Raw genomic sequence first — 15,334 nt, 5'->3', positions numbered from 1 at the left:
TTTTTCATTCAGTGACTGGCCTTCAGCGGACTTGAGGGGATTGCCTCACTAGAGAGTAAATCCGCTTCCTTTCTACCACTGTCCTCAGGAGGGTGAGAAGTAACGGTGGCCCTCCGAAGTTGCGGGAGACGGGCGGAGGGTAGGGTGCTGGCTTGCCGCCTTGGCAGTTATCTTGCTGTTGGCTCCTGCACCTGTGTACGGTCACTGTCTTGTGTGTACTGATTTCTTTTGAAGCTGGGGCCACTGGATATTATCTGGCTGAACAAGTTGGTATAGAAAAGTTCCAGTCGAGTAATGCTTTTCTAAAAGCATCTATTTCTTTACTGGCAGCAAACAGTTGTACGTATCTGCTAGTCAGCATGTTTTACTTGAGCACCCAAGATATGACCGCTTTTGCACACATACTGGCAGTAGAAAGAGCACGTGCTCTTTCTAGAGAGTAAGCAAGGAGTTGGGTCCCCAACATACTAACCAATTTGGGGCAGATTAACAGGGATAGGAACACCTGTCAACGAGGGTAGTTGTGATGGTTACAAAGCAGGAATGTATGTCGGGCATCTAGCCCAGTGCCCACCTTCACACAGGTTAGTAAATCATGCTCATGATTCTGATGGGATGAGTGCTCTGGTGAGACCTGGATAGGATACAGAGGTCTGTAAGACAGGAGAAAACCTCGTGGAAGGGGAAAGGGAAGGGTCAGAGGTAGAGGTTTCCAGGGAGGAAGTGCTGTGCTCTTTCAGTCAATGAATGGTTGAGGGGTCTGGGAGATGGAAGGGGTGAGGAGGGACAGTAGTCACTGGGTTCTAGGATCCCCCAGTTTTTTTTTTCTGTTTCTGGAATTATTTTGCATTTTATTTACATTATATTCTTCGGATTGTAAAACTTACACGTACTCAATGTAGAAAGTGCACAGATAGGTTTGTTTTTTTTTCCAATCTGTTTTCTTTTCATTCTTTTCTTGCTAGGGATTGAACCCATACCCTTGGCAGTGAACAGGCAGAGTCCTAACCACTAGATCACCAAGAAATTCCCCAAATTTTCTTTCCCTCTCCCTCATCTGTTGCCCAGCCACACCCCCTTTTTTTTAACCCTCAGCTGGTTTAAATTAGTATTCCCATTAAAGATGTTTAATAACGCGATTATTTTCAGTCGTACCAGTCAGTCATTCAAAATCCTTCTGAAACTCCCCCCTTTTGCTAGAGGAAGAGAGCACACTTTTCCTTTCCCCACTCCCCACCTTACTCTTTAGGTGCTCTGGTTAGTTTTGTTATTATTTTTATTATCTGGCTCATTATTGTCAGAATGAACCTTTTGGGAACTCACATGGTACATCTCCCAAATGCCAGGTCCATCCCTCAGACATAAACATCCCTTGTTTTAATTGTTTAGTTTTTATTTTATTTAGTTGTTACTATTTTGGCCATGTTGCTTGGAGTGTGGGATCTTAGTTCCTCCTGACCAGGGGTTGAACCCTTAGCTGTGGCGGTGGAAGCAAGGAGTCCTAACCACTGGACCACCAGGAAATTCCCTAAACCCTTTGTTTCTAAAGGTTCTTTAAAAAGGAACTTTTTTGACTGCTAATGCTCTTAAACAGTAAAAAAAAAAAATAGTACTTGAATCGTCCAAGAGAATGTGAGATGAGCATTGTGTACACATATACACGTTATGTAACATACCAACATAATGGACCTTGGGAATATACCACACTCCCAACCTAAGAATTAGAACATCACCGATATGACTGGTGTGAAAAAAAATGTTAATACCAAAAATGTTAAGGACATTTCATAATTTCTTGCTACTTCTGGTGTCTGTCAACTGAGAAAACACAATTTATACTACTAACCAAAACAGCTACTGAACATTTCATAAAATATTTACTTATTTTAGAGATTACAGCTCCATTTTCACGCATTTGAATAACAATAGACCGCTATTCGGGCTTCCCCAGCGGCTCAGGGGTAAGAATCCACCTGCAACGCAGGAGATGTGGCTTGGATCTCTGGGTTCAGAAGATCCTCTGAAGGAGGAAATGGCGACCCACTGCAGTATTCTTGCCAGGAGAATCCCGTGGACAGAGGAGCCTGGCTGGCTACAGCTCGTGGAGTCACAAAGAGTCAGACACGACTGAACACTGCATACACATGTGGGGTCTGCACACAGTGGATGCTTGAAGCTTCATCACTGAACACACCCCGGGTCACTGGGCAAGCATTCCTCATCTCTGGGATAGATGGGAATCATAATACTGTCTATGTCACAGGGGTTTTCTTTGAGGGTTAAATGATAAATTATCACGTGTGACGTACTTAACGCAGTGCATGGCACATAGCAAACGGTCATGAGTGTGTGTGTGCCATGTCTCACTTGTTCAGCCTGTTGAATGCTGGAGTATAGATCTGAAAGACCCCAAAGTCTCCAGTCTTCAGATTGAGAGCCACTGACTGGTCTGGACAGGGGTTTGATGCATGGTGTCTAGGATAGTGCTTTTTCCTGATGCTATTATGAATAACATCTGTACTTTTTTCTCTTTCACACTCAATGATGAAAATGACTATCTAATACACTAGCTTTGATATTTTGTCATCCCAACAAGTCTGGGCACCCTGTGAAGTAAAGACTTGATCTTAATATTATTTCCTTGGGTTTCCGATCTCCTTGGGGGAAAGCAGATGGTATATTTGGTGCCTGTCCTACTGAAAGAAAAGAGTATTTTCCTTCTTTTAAAAGATAAAATCTAATTTCATACTTAAGATAAATATATTTTGTTTTGTTTTGCTCTTTGGGACAATAAAAAGTAGCCTGTCTTCATCCTTCCATGTCTGTAGGTAAACTGAAATTTGGCTTTGGCCTCATTCATGGGAGTGTCCAATAACCAAATGCCTCATTTCCACCTTCCCCAAACCTGTCTGTGATCAAGGATCACATGTGGGTCCAGGGCATCAGATCTAATCAGCATAACTGGAACTAGGATCCCCTTTTGGGAGGAACCCAGCCCTGCATCGGCCTCAGTGGAGAGTGAATGTGTTTACCATCATAAATGTGCTCTGCAGTGACCACAGGGGCAAGCCAGCAGCTCTTACTATTGAGAAATTAAGAAATTATTGTTTCTTTGGTATTACATCAAACTTCTGTAACTGGTCTGCTAATATTTTTAAATGTTTAAATCGTAAAATAATAACAAAAAAAGCTTGTATGAAAGCTCAGATTTACTCTTGTATCCCAAAAGTCCATCTGTGTCGGTCACAGTCAGCTCTAGTCAAATATTGACTTTGCTATTTATCCTTTCAGCATGTAGCTAAAACGTGTACTCAGAAGCACCTGAGAGTTCATGTCTTCCCAAAGGCCCTGCAGGTGTGTTGTTCAGCAGCCTTCCTCCCCAAGCCAGCCTCCTCCAGGGGCACTATTTTTGGGCGTGTCCTCGGGCTGACGGCCTCAGCTTTTTTCTTCCCGGGTTTCTGGGCGCCCCTAGCCAGGGGGGTGGGGCGGGGTGGGAATACTCAGGGATCTCAGGTAGAGGGCGGAGGGGGAAGGGGTGTCTTTCTGCACGGGGCTCTGGGTTCCTCAGGGGCTTCACTGATCAGTGGCGACATCCTAACTATTCTTTCTCAACTTGCACCCACTTAACGCTCACCGTCTGTATTACCTATTGATGGCCAGTTGGTGCAAAGCTATTTATTGAGTGGGTCCGGAGACCTCCAGGCATGGAGTGGGCAGGCGGCCGGGCCCATAGGCTTGGAGCCGCAGGCGACCTTAGGGCCCTGGAGCTGAGAGCTGGCGACAGCGCGCTGGGCACTGAACTCAGGGCAGCGTTGCACTTTTCCTCGGTGACAGCCCTTCCAGTTGTCCCCCGATTTGTTCCAAGGGCAGGTGCTGAACTGAGTGTGCAAGGCCACCTGGGATCACTGGGCTCAGACCCAGACTGTTCAGGTAGCTGCCCTGGATTTCCCATTGTAGGGACATGGCCCAGGGACCCAGGGATGGAGGGAGGGAGGGAGGGAGCTTGATCGCATCAGCTCGAGCAGAGCCTGCGCCGGCGCTCAAGAGTCTTCTCCAACACCACAGTTCAAAAGCATCAATTCTTTGGCGCTCAGCCTTCTTCACAGTCCAACTCTCACATCCATACATGACCACAGGAAAAACCATAGCCTTGAATAGACGGACCTTTGTTGGCAAAGTAATGTCTCTGCTTTTGAATATGCTATCTAGGTTGGTCATAACTTTCCTTCCAAGGAGTAAGCGTCTTTTGATTTCATGACTGTAGTCACCATCTGCAGTGGTTTTGGAGCCCAGAAAAATAAAGTCTGACACTGTTTCCACTGTTTCCCCATCTATTTCCCATGAAGTGATGGGACCCGATGCCATGATCTTCATTTTCTGAATGTTGAGCTTTAAGCCAACTTTTTCACTCTCCTCTTTCACTTTCATCAAGAGGCTTTTTAGTTCCTCTTCACTTTCTGCCATAAGGCTGGTGTCATCTGCATATCTGAGGTTATTGATATTTCTCCCGGCAATCTTGATTCCAGCTTGTGTTTCTTCCAGTCCAGCGTTTCTCATGATGTACTCTGCATAGAAGTTAAATAAGCAGGATGACAATATACAGCCTTGACGTACTCCTTTTCCTATTTGGAACCAGTCTGTTGTTCCATGTCCAGTTCTAACTGTTGCTTCCTGACCTGCATACAAATTTCTCAAGAGGCAGGTCAGGTGGTCTGGTATTCCCATCTCTTTCAGAATTTCCCACAGTTTATTGTGATCCACACAGTCAAAGGCTTTGGCATAGTCAATAAAGTAGAAATAGATGTTTTTCTGGAACTCTCTTGCTTTTTCCATGATCCAGCGGATGTTGGTAACAGCCTTACTGAGATAGAATTCAGATACCATATAACTTATCCATTTAAAGTGTACAATTCAGAGAGTTCCCTGCAGGTCCAGTGGTAAGGACTCTGTATGTTCACTGTGGAGGATCTGGGTTCGATCCCTGGTCAGGAAATTAAAATCCTTCAAGCTACACTTCATGGAAAAGATGTGTACAATTCAGGGGCTTTTAACAGAGTCATGCAATCGCCACTCTAATCCATTTTATTTATGTATTTATTTCGTTTCGAGGTTTGTGGGATCTTAGTTCCCCAACCAGGGATCAAACCCAGGTACCTGGGTCCCCTACATTGGAAGTGTGGTGTCTTAACCACTGGACCACCAGGGAGGTCCCTACAATTCATTTTACAACATCTTCATTACCCTGTAAAGAAATCTCATACCTTTTGGCTGTCACTTCCCAACCATCCTCAGCACCCAGCCCATGAATCCACTTTCTGCCCATATTCTTAATTCACAAGTATTTAAGAGTTAGAAAGAGTGACTGGAGCTTTCTTTGTCTTTAGGCACTGCCTCCCTTTCCTCCTTTTCTTTTTTGGCAAAGGATGGGAGGGAAGTCTGTGGTCTGGACAATGCCTCTTGTTGCCAGGAGAGGGCAGCAGTCAGTTCCCTATCCTGCAGGCACAACCTCAGCGCCATCTCCAGGAGTCAATGAGTGCCCACCAGGTGCAAAGCTCTGCGCTGGGCACTGGGGGTGCCAATCTGACACCCCACTCTGGAGGAGTCCATGATCTAAAAGAGTGAGTCAGCGTAAAAAGAATGAAATAATGCCCATTAGCAGCCTGCTGAATCTCCAATACTTTGGCCACCTGATGGGAAGAGCTGATTCATTGGAAGAGACCCTGATGTTGGGAAAGATTGCAGGCAGGAGAAGGGGATGGCAGACGACGAGATGGTTGGACGGCATCACCAACTCGATGGACTTGACTTTGAGCAAACTCCAGGAGTTGGTGATGTACAGGGAAGCCTGGCGTGCTGCAGTCCGTGGGGTCGCGAAGAGTCAGACACGACTGAGCGACTGAACAGCAACAGCAAGCAGCGTCGTGGATGGACCTAGAGACTGTCATACTGAGTGAAGTAAATCAGAGAAAGACACATTATCAAATGACATCACTTATATGTGGAATATAAAAAAGCGGTACAAATGAACCTATTACAAAACACAAATAGAGTCTCACAGCCCCCTTCCCTGTTGCTTCAAAACCAGCTGAGTGAGCCTGACCCTCCACGGCAAGCTCAGCTTGAACAAAGGGTGATGGAGAGGGATGGAGAGACTCAGAAGTGGGGGCCACGGAGGGGTCATGGACTGCTGTGCAGTGGAGCCTGGGCCAGACCCATGGAGGAAACAGGAAGCCACAGGGGTTTAACTAGGGGTTTAACAGGAGTTAAACTAGGGGTTTAACTAGGAGAATATTGAATGCGTTACAACATTGCTTCTGTTTTACGTTTTGGTTTTTTGACCCCGAGGCATGTGGGATCTTGGCTCCCTGATCAGGGATTGAACTTTCACCCCATGCATTGGAAGGTGAAGTCTTAAAGCACTGGGCTGCCAGGGAAGTCCCTATCCTCCATATTTATTGCCGCTCTTGAGATCCAAGTCCCTACTGCATTGTCTGGTTTATTGCATAACCTGACTTGTTTGCTTGCTTTTGGTTTCTTTCCCCTCCAAGCTATTCTTCACCCTGCTTCTGGCTTATTATTTCCAAGACACTGCTTTTGCAATTTCACTCCTCTGTTAAAAAAACATTTCAGTGATGTACAAATGGCTTATAAGATAAAGTCTAAACTTGTTAGCTTGCTGTTTAAAGTTTTCTGGGCTTCCCTGGTGGCTCAGCTGGTAAAGAAACCGCCTTCTATGTGGGAGACCTGGGTTCGATCCCTGGGATGGGAAGATCCCCCGGAGAAGGGGAAAGGCTACCCACTCCAGTATTCTGGTCTGGAGAATTATACATATACAATCCATGGGGTCACAAAGAGTCGGACATGACTGAGTGACTCACTTTCACACTTTAAGTCTTCTACAACCAGACTCCAAGTATTATCATCTTCTATTCCTCCCATGATGCTTCTTAGAGAATTTGTACTCTAGGGATGTGTGTGTGTGTGTGTGTGTTTAGAATGGGGAGGGGGAACTTTGAAAAAATAGACCAAAACGCAGTACATTTTCTTGAAGTGTCAAGTTTACCAGATGACAATTACTTTAAGACAATTTTTAAATGTGGAAACAAGCAGTGGTTGTATAGTAAATGCAACATTTACATAAACTTAAGACTGAAGCATCAGAGACCTTTTCAGGATTTTGATGGGCCTCATTCCAAAGGGCCCATTCTCTAGGGGCTTCCCAGATGGCACTAGTGGTAAAGAATCAGCCTGTCTTTGCAGGAAATGCAAGAGTTGTGGTTTCAATCCCTGGGTCGGGAAGATCCCCTGTTGTAGGAAATGGCAACCCACTCCAGTATTCTTGCCTGGAAGATTCCATGGATAGAGGAGCCTGGTGGGGTGTAGTCCATGGGACCGCAAGGAGTTGGAATGACTGAACACATATATATGTAGAAGACATGAATCCATGGTTTGTGTTAGGAACTGAATTGTGTCCGATGTAAAAATTAAATGCATTCCAAAGGGTGATAGTACTTTGCCCTTTTCAAACTACACCAGTCAGTGATAGTTGGAAGTACTGACAGAAAACAGGCTCTGGAATCATCCTTTTGTAAATTCCCACCCCCAGGTTTTTACACAACTGGTAACACTGGCTCTTCTTCTTGAAAACCTTTCCTTTAAGCCTCAGAAACTGTCCCTAAAGTTTCTTATCTTGCCAGGAAATCACACCAATTACCAAGGTCATTCCCAGGGACCATTTAGCATAAAATGCCCCCAGTTGTAATTTCATAGACCCTTCCTGAGATATTGTGATAATAAATATACTTTTGGCCTCTGTCCCAGCTCTTAGCAGAGCTCCTAAAATCCTTGAAATTTCCCGAGGAAAGACATACAGGTGTCTCTTGTTATGTTAATGATGTGATTTTGGGGAAGCCCCTAGGTAACCAGCCTAAGGTTGTGAGCCAGGGGAACAAACTGGGTGACTGGGAGGTGGGAATGGTCAGGCCCATCCCCAAGCCTCCTGGGAGGGGAGGGGGCTGGAGATGGAGTTCGATCATCAATGGGACTTCCATGGTGGTCCAGTGGTTAAAACTCTGCCTTCCAAGGCAGTGGACGCTAGGCTAGTTCAGTCCCTGGTTGGGGAATTAAGGTCCCACGTGTAGCAGGATGTGGCCACAAAAGAAAAAAAAGGAAGACATCACCAATGACCATTGATTTAATTAACTTGTTCGTGACGTAATGATGCCTCTATTAAATACATGGAAAGATGAGGTTTGGAGAGTTTCTGGGTTGGTGAGCTCATGGAGGTGTAGGGAAAGTGGAAACTCCGCTCCCTCAGCATACACTTGCCCTGTGCATCTCTTCCTCCTGGGTTCCTGAGTTATGTCTTTTTATGTAAACTGATGTTTTCATAAGTAAAATGTTTTCCTTGGTTCTGTCAGTCTCTCTAGCAAATTAATCAAACCCAAGGAGGAGCTTGTGGGAACCTCTGATCTATAGTCAGTAGTAGCTTAACAACTGTGGTGCTGGTGAAGACTCGTGAGAGTCCCTTGGACAGCAAGGAGATCAAACCAATCAATCCTAAAGAAAATCAACCCTGAATATTCATTGGAAGGACCGATGCTGAAGCTGAAGCTCCAATACTTCAGTCACCTGATGCGAAGAACTGATTCACTGGAAAAGACCCTGATGCTGGGAAACACTGAAGGCAGGAGGAGAAGAGGGCAATGGAGGATGAGATGGTTGGATGGCATCATTGACTCAATGGACATGAGTCTGAGCAAACTTTGGGAGACAGTGAAGGACAGGGAAGCCTGGCGTGATGCAGTCCATGAAGTCACAAAGAGTCGGACACGACTGAGTGACTGAACAACAACAACAACAAGGCAAGCAGCACAGATGATGACCTGGCCTTGGGGCTGTCTCATGTTGCAGTCCTGTGGGACTCAGCCCCTGACATGTGGGATCCCAGTTACCTGCAGGTAGTGTCAAAACTGGGTTATTGTGTGGTGTTGGAAAACACACACTGGATGTGCCTTCAGAAAAGCTCACAGGGGTCATGCAGTCCAATCCCTGAGTGGACAAAGAAGAACCACGTCCGAGGGGGTGAGGAGATGTGCTCTACCCTCCCGACCAGGTGAACCCCCCGAGGCAGGACTGGGGCCAGTAGCAACAGTCCTCAACTTGGCTTCCAGACCAGAAAGTGTCATTTCACAGGGGCTCCGAAGAGCTTCGTTACCATAGTCCTTTATGTCTCAGTGCAGAGAAGAATTCAGTAAGAGCAAAGTGGTAGATAAGTGATTTACCGGAATAGGACATGTGTGAGGCTTTTAAGCAGGTGGGCAAAACATGCCATATGCTGAGGACGTACTGGGCTACAGTTTTATAATCAAAGGAAAAGTGGGGAGGGGGATAAGACCTTCTTTGTCTTTCTTGAGTAGATGTCATTTTCATCATTAGTTCCTCCTCCGGGTTGAGCAGGGGAGTTTTCTTGTCCCTGCATGGTTAATCTAGGTTCACAAACAATATTATTTTTCATCTGTGCAGAGAGCATGTCCTAGGGATCACTAACTTACTGAGCTCACTGGGCAGGATGTGGGGCTCATGCCACCACTGTTTTATTGTCTGGGGGCATGTCTCATGCTTCTGTCACATGGGTGTGTTGCTAAGCACACCTGCTTTCTCAAGTAATCATTAACTTACAGGAGTCTCCCATCTTTCTATATAGAACCCCTTAGTGGGATTAACTATTTAATCACTTAGTCTGTCTCAACCCTGCTGAGGTGGGCTGGGGAGGTGCTGTCCATTCCAGAGGTAAAATAACTGGGTCTCACATTAAGGTCAGACAGGAGCAGGGTCTACGACCAGATTGAGCTTCGGGGCTGCTCCCCCTCCACACTGCGTGGTGGTCCATGGGATTGCAAAGCGTTGGACACGACTGAGCGACTGAACAACCCTCCACATGGCAGTCAATTTCCTGACAGCGGGTTGTGGTGAGGGAAAGTACAAGGCTGACTGCAGGACTGAGCCAGGAGCACAGCGGCTGTCTTCTGATTGGTTGGAGATGAGGTAATAGGGCAGTGTTTCAGGTATCTTAATCTTCAACCTTCTGGTTCCAGACAGTCTGGGTTTCACATGCTTGTGCTCAGCTTGTAGCCACCGTCCTCCCCGGGGTGAGGGTCTCAGTTCCCACAGAACTGCTCAAAGATGGGTGTCAGATTACTATGTATACGTCTTGAGGAGGCTCCAGGGTTGTTTTATCAATGAATGATGCTCCTAACTTCTGTTTAACTGCTCTGTTTCTGTGTTCCTTTATCAATAATTGCCTGTGCCTTCCCTGGGGAACTCGGGAAGGGTATCAAAAGACCAAAGTCCTTTTCTACAAACAAGAAAGAGAACAGGGAGAGGCGTTTTCACCTGGGAAGCCCTTGTAGGGTGCTGCTGGGTTCCAATCCCCCCTTTTCTTGGATACTTTTCAATCCTGAGGGCAACAGGTGCGGGATAAGAAAGGGAGTAAAGTTTTAGATAAAGATGTTAATGAAAACCTGGGCAGAGGAAGCTGGTTTTACCAGGCTCAGTTCCAGGACCAGAATACTGGCTTCCTTAGTCAGCTACGCACCTGGTCCTTAGGTGGTGCCAGGTCGGTTCAGCCGCATCTGTTTGCGACCCCCATGGGCTGTAGCCCACCAAGCTACATGGGATTCTCCAGGCACGAATGTTGGAGTGGGTTGCCTATGCTCTCCTCCAGGGGATCTTCCCAACCTACGGATCGAACCAGTGTCTCTTAAGTCTTCTGCACTGGCAGGCGGGTTCTTTACCACTAGCGCCACCTGTTCGATAAACATGGTCAATTGAAGTCAACCGACTGCGCTCAGCATTTATGTCTGCTGCTAAGTCGCTTCAGTCGTGTCCGACTCTGTGCGACCCATAGACGGAAGCCCACTAGGCTCCTCTGTCCCTGGGATCCTCCAGGCAAGAACACTGGAGTGGGTTGCCATTTCCTTCTCCAATGCATGAAAGTGAAAAGTGAAAGTGAAGTCGCTCAGTCGTGTCCGACTCTCAGCGACCCCACGGACTGCAGCCCAACAGGCTCCTCCGTCCATGGGATTTTCCAGGCAAGAGTACTGGAGTGGGGTGCCATTGCCTTCAGTATTTATGTCTCCCAGCTGGCAAAGAAACACCCCCCACGGATGGCGGCGGAGGGCGCAGAGAAGGAAGGGTACAGATCCCAGATCACGATCCCTCCTCTAGGGTTCCCGCCCCAGCTGAACGCGCCGGGCACGCGCAGAGACACCAAACGCGAACTCCATCCCCAGGGTAAGCCAAGGAGCGCGCACGCGCAGTGACCCCGGAGCGCAGCGACGGGACGCTCTATTTGGCTATGGAGGCAGAGCCCGGGACTAGCCTGCCGCGCAAGCGTAGTGGCGCAACACGGGGACCCGCCCCACCGAGCCCCGGGGTGCGCATGCGCTATGCTGGGGGGTGGGGGAGCGTGCAGCGCGGCGTGCTGCCCTGGAAGACGCTGACACCGGCGAGGAGCCGGAGTTTCAGGTTCAGCGGCGTCCGCCTGGACTGCTCGCCGGTTTGGCCTCGGCGGAGCAGCCCTCCCGCCGAGGAAGGTGAGCGCGGTGCCGAGAACGTGGAGCGAGATGAGAAAGGGCAGACTGGTGGATCTGCCGGGGAGCGGGACTGGCCGGTGGCGGGAAAGCGTCCTGGGGCGGGGTCGCCGTGTGATCGACAGGTCAGGCACCAATGGGAGGGCGGGAGAGGCCGCGGGGCGGGACCTGGTCGCCAGCTGGTGGCTGAGGGGCGGTTCCGCCGGAGGTGGTGAGCGCGCTTTGCACGTGGTAGTACCTGCTGATCCCTGCAGGGCCACCGAATGCGCCGTTCCCCGTCTCCTGCAAAGGACAGAGTCCCTTGGACTGCAAGGAAATCCAGTCAGTCCATACTAAAGGAAATCAGTCCTGAATAGTCATTGGAAGGACTGATGCTGAAGCTGAAACTCCAATACTTTGGCCACCTGATGCGAAGAACAGGACTCATTAGAAAAGACCCTGATGCTGGGAAAGATTGAAGACAGGAGGAGAAGGGGATGACAGAGGATGAGATGGTTGGATGTCATTGCCAACTCGATGGATATGAGTTTGAGTAAACTCCGGGAGCTGGCGTTGGGCAGAGAGGCCTGGCGTGCTGCAGTCCATGGGGTCGCAAAGAGTCTGACACAACTGAGCGCGAACTGATTGCCCCCTACAGCTGGGGAAACGGAGTCAGAGATGTGGACTTAAGCGGGGATACAGGCTACTGCTGCTAGTGCTACTGCTAAGTCACTTCAGTCGTGTCCGACTCTGTGCGACCCCATAGACAGCAGCCCACCAGGCTCCCCAGTCCCTGGGATTCTCCAGGCAAGAACACTGGAGTGGGTTGCCATTTCCTTCTCCAATGCATGAAAGTGAAAAGTGAAAGTGAAGTCGTTCAGTCGTGTCTGACTCTTAGCGACCCCATGGACTGCAGCCTACCAGGCTCCTCTGCCATGGGATTTTCCAGGCAAGAGTACTGGAGTGGGGTGCCATTGCCTTCTCCGGGGATACAGGTGGGATCCCAAATTGGGCAGTCTGACCCCCCAGAGCCATCCTGCCACTCGGCGAATCCTTGTGGAGCAGTGGCTGGCCAAGAGGACTGGGACAGATGGAAATGAGTTTGGGTGAACTCCGGGAGTTGGTGATGGACAGGGAGGCCTGGCGTGCTGCGATTCATGGGGTCGCAAAGAGTCCGACACGACTGTGCGACTGAACTGAACTGTGGGAGGCAGTGCCGTGAAAAGTGCAGCTAAATCGTCACACAGTGTGACAGCTCCGAGAGCAGAGCCGGGTGGGAGACAGAAGCAAGACGAGGACGTGGGGTTGGGGCCAGCTGGCAGCTCTCAGCCCTGCCACCCCAGATTCACAGCAGGTGAGCTAGAGCCGCGTTGTCTCCCAGGTATGTGGAGTTAAAGCGCTTTAGGAGGAGAACAGTAGGATGGTACCTGGAATACAGGTGTCTCACCTGCTCAGGCTGCCATAGGCTGGGAGGCCTGAACAGGGAACTTCTCTCTCCAGGTCTTTAGGCTGGGAAGTCCAAGGCCACCAGTCCTATAGGGGACAGGACCCCACCATTAGGACTCCATTTAATCCTAATTACCTCCTTCATTTAATGTTAAAACGTTAGTCACTCAGTAGCGTCCGACTCTTTGCAACTGCATGAACTGTAAGTCCACCAGGCTTCTCTATCCATGGGATTTCCCAGGCAAGAATACTGGAATGGGTTGCCATCTCCTTCTCCACATTTAATGTTAATTACTCCCTAAAAGCTCTTTCTCCAGATACAGCCTCACAATGAGGGTTAGGGCTTTTAACACATGAATTTGGGGTAGGGGGAACACCATCTGTCTGTAGCAAGCTTGTACCCAGGTAAATAAGTGATCATCGAAGACTACAGAAAATGAGAAAATGAGTACTTTCAGGACTTGTGTGTACCCTGACGCTGGGAAAGATTGAAGGCTGGAGGAGAAGGGGACGACAGGACGAGATGGTCTGATGGCATCACCGATTCAATGGACATGAATTTGAGTAAACTCCGGGAGTTGGTGATGGACAGGGAGGCCTGGTGTGCTGCAGTCCATAGGGTCGCAAAGAGTCGGACACGACTGAGCGACTGAACTGTACCTGAGATACCTTCGTGTGTCTTAACCCATTGAGTGAGCATGAGATTGCCGTTCCTTGTGTTTTCACACTGGTGGGGAGTTCTAGGGACAACTTGTGTGTGTGTGGGCTCATGTCCAGGCAACCAGCCTGAAGAGATTGGAAAAGTTATACTAAACATCTTTAAAACAGCACTTAGTGAATCCTTTATCCTTGGATTTAGCTAAACCCTTTTTTCACTTATGGTTTAGCTTGTGCTGCTCCTGGAATAATGAGATCCCTAATTACCACCCACAGAGAAGTGAAATAATAATTACTTTTGTTCTTTATTGTTTCGTGTTGTCATTCTAAAGTTTGGTAACCAAGTCTTTTCATCCTACTTACCCTGGTGGGAGGAAGATTAGAAATCTATAGCTCAGGAGCTCAGAGGCTGCTGCTGCTGTTTAGGCGCTTCGTTGTGTCCAACTCTTTTGTGACCCCACAGACTGTAGCCTGCCAGGCTGCTCTGCCCAGGCAAGAATACCAGAGTGGGTAGCTATTCCCTTCTCTGGGGGATCTTCCCGACTCAGGGATCAAGCCCAGGTCTCCTGCTTGGCAAGCGGATTCTTTAACCACTGAACCACCTGGGAAGCCCTGGCTCAGGCAGATATATGTTAAAATCTTGGATTCAAGCACTTGCTGAGTGATTGTGAGCAAATCACTTAACTTTTCTGAGCCCTGGTTTCTTCAACTGTGAAAAAGAACTAATAAAAATCCTGACTGCATAGGGTTGTGAGGTTATATGAAAACAGTTTGAAACCATCAAAGAACTGGCCGTTGGACTAGACACTGAAGTAATAGATATTCTCTCCCCATCTCTCTGAATGACAGAAACCCCCTCCCACAGCCCCTGCCTCAGACTGGGTATTCATTTATTGCCTGTTTACTGATTGCCTGCTAAGTGCCAGAGCAACCCTGAATGCTAGGGCAGGGAAGAGCAAGGCAGACAAGGTTCCTCCTTTTATGCTGTTTATATTCTAGTGGGGGAGGACAGTAAATAAGTTCAGATAGTGCTGAGAGCTATGAGCAACAAAAATACAGTGTTTCAAATAATGAGATAAAAGAATGACAAAGCAGAGCAGTGTTTGTGTTTGGAGAGGTATTTGACCACTGCTGCTGCTGCTGCTGCTAAGTCGCTTCAGTCGTATCCGACTCCTAGCGACCCCATGGACTGCAGCCCACCGGGCCCCTCTGTCTATGGGATTTCCCAGGCAAGAGTACTGGAGTGGGGTGCCATTGCCTTCTCCGGTTTGACCACTAGAGGGTGGCAAATAGAGTGAGAGGCCTCTGAGGAGCTGAGTCCTAAATGTCCAGGACTCCAGTCCCCAAGCAGAGAGGGACGGCAGGCACAAGGCCCATGGGGGCTGATTATATCATGGCTCAGCCAGTGGTCTCTAGGCTGTCGAGAAATCTGTCTTTAAAGACAGGAGATTTGCAGGGCAGGGGTAGAGATGCAGATGTGGAGAACGGACAAGTGGACACGGTGCGCGGGGTGGAAGGGAGAGTGGGACGAATTGGGAGATTAGGATTAACATATACGCACTACCACGTGTGAAATAGATAGTGGGAAGCTGCTGTACAGCACAGGGAGCTCAGCTTGGTGCTCTGTGATGACCTAGAGGGGTAGGAGGGAGGAGGGC

At 48.4% G+C, this 15,334-nt stretch overlaps 1 protein-coding gene across 2 annotated transcripts in view; it reads left to right on the top strand.

The window, feature by feature from the left end:
* Positions 1–11,456: 11,456 nt before the first annotated feature.
* Positions 11,457–15,334, top strand: part of DDX11 (DEAD/H-box helicase 11) — a 31,193-nt gene continuing 27,315 nt past the window's right edge. For both annotated transcript variants that reach the window (XM_027541024.1, XM_027541025.1), the window contains exon 1: positions 11,457–11,597. The gene's annotated coding sequence lies outside the window, so the exon portion shown is untranslated. The remainder of the gene's footprint in view (positions 11,598–15,334) is intronic.

This window comes from Bos indicus x Bos taurus, chromosome 5, assembly GCF_003369695.1.
Source record: "Bos indicus x Bos taurus breed Angus x Brahman F1 hybrid chromosome 5, Bos_hybrid_MaternalHap_v2.0, whole genome shotgun sequence".
NCBI lineage: Eukaryota > Metazoa > Chordata > Mammalia > Artiodactyla > Bovidae > Bos > Bos indicus x Bos taurus.
Note: the sequence above shows the minus strand (reverse complement) of the source record. Positions and strands in the feature narration are given on the sequence as shown.